The sequence below is a fragment of the Lygodium microphyllum genome, chromosome 7 (genome assembly GCF_053477565.2).
Source record: "Lygodium microphyllum isolate KBCC chromosome 7, Lygodium_microphyllum_v1.1.10, whole genome shotgun sequence".
Classification (NCBI taxonomy): domain Eukaryota; kingdom Viridiplantae; phylum Streptophyta; class Polypodiopsida; order Schizaeales; family Lygodiaceae; genus Lygodium; species Lygodium microphyllum.
The window spans coordinates 86472365-86474169 of record NC_141141.1 but is presented as its reverse complement, the minus strand read 5'-3'; the positions used below and the strand labels follow the sequence as shown (position 1 = coordinate 86474169).

General features: G+C 40.6%; 1 pseudogene; it reads left to right on the top strand.

Annotated features, from left to right (window-relative positions):
* Positions 1-287: 287 nt before the first annotated feature.
* Positions 288-792, top strand: LOC148033653 (uncharacterized; annotated as a pseudogene).
* The last annotated feature ends 1013 nt before the right edge of the window (positions 793-1805 follow it).

Here is a 1805-nt window from a genome sequence, read left to right as displayed (position 1 = left end):
GTAGCCAGAAAGCTTCAAGCTTTTCCATTCTTCAAAACTTTCAATTTTTGAGCACTAACATTGATTCTAATCACTAATTGATCTTCTCCAAAGTTAGCTGGAGATTTAAAAGCTCTATTTCAAAGTTTCTTACTCTCAGTGGACCTCTTTGGTTCATCAAGGTCTTGCTACTTCTCAAGTTCCTCTTAGCTCAACTGCTCTCATCCTAAACTTTTGTCATGTAGTCCATTACAGGACCCAGGTCGTGATTCTAACGAGCTAGGGCAAACAGCCAGTTGGCTGTCAAGATGGGAACAAACCCCAAAACGACTGTCTATATTAGTGGCTTAGAAGAAAATGTCATAGAATCTATATTGCATGCTGCATTCATTCCTTTTGGTGACATCAAGGACCTTACAATCCCCTTGGATCAATCTACACAAAAGTATAGAGGCTTTGGATTTGTTAGATACTTGGAGAAAGAAGATGCTGTTTCAGCCATGGACAATATGCACAACAATGAACTCTATGGGAGAGTTTTTGACAGTAAACTATGCCCAACCCATAAGAATAAAGGGTGGTGAGCAAGGATGGGCATATCAGCCAATTTGGGCAGATGTAGATACTTGGTTTGAACGGCAGCATCAGGAAGCAAAGATGCAATGGCTTTAGGCAGAGCATATAGCCAAAGCACGTGCTACTGAGGAGGAGAAAAAGAAATTACTTCAGGAAACTGGAGAGGAAACAAGAGAAAAGAAAGCGTGAGATGGCCCAATGGCTAGGGAAAAAGCAGCTCTTGACGAAAAATCTTGACTGCTTGAAAAGCATAACATCCGGAGCTTTCGATGTTGGTACAAGATTCCATTTGACTATATCCTTTAGCTGTGGATCCGTAATGTCAAATGCCCTACGGACAACAAATGGCGCATATGATTGAACAGAGAAAGGGGGATGGATTTGGATCAATTGTATGGTGACCCCCCAGTGATCGCCAACAAGAAGAGGAAGAAGCAGAGAGCAAAGCCGACCCGACTTTGCTTTCATGGTGCTCTCCTCTCAAGCATAAGAAGAGATTCTCTTTCAGAGGCAAAGCAGGAAAGGAACCTGCAGAAGATCTGACACAGGTCAACGCGGTAGAAATCGGATTTGACGTTCCAATACGTTTCATGGTAGCATGTCGACATCAGATTCATTTCCTAATCCAAGCTTTCAAACGAAAAGAAAACCTAAGGGTTGAACCTTACCACCTTTGAAGGCTCATTCACACTTGAGCCTTTGCTCAAACTTGGTTCCTTATCACCCATGTTCACACCTTGCCTTAATATAAAGGTCACTGCATATTTAAAGTGCTTCTCAAATTAAAGATAACACACACATACATTATATGTTTCAACATTTATTATCTGGACTTTTGATATTAGCATTGTGTGCTTTACCGATAACTCTAAAGCATATTGTAAATCGGGATTAGACACTCCTCGAGTATGCTCGTGGTAAGACCTTACCATATCCCAAAATCGAAATGATTTGCTTATATCGTGCCATGTCAAGCCATGTACCTATGAAGCACAAAGATCATTTCAAGAAGTCTGGAGCAAAAAGCATGTACCACGCATCAACAAAAGGGATAAAGAGCACAACTGAAGACAAAGAAATCTTACACCATGAAGACCAAAATGCCAGAAGATCAAACATTGGAGCAAAACACCAAGAAGAAGATCAAAGAATGCCAAAGAAGCATAAGGAAATGAAGAAGATAAAATACTCCGCTGCTACAACAAAAAAAATGTCTTGAAAATTTTCCCATCATGGATCATGTGGATCTT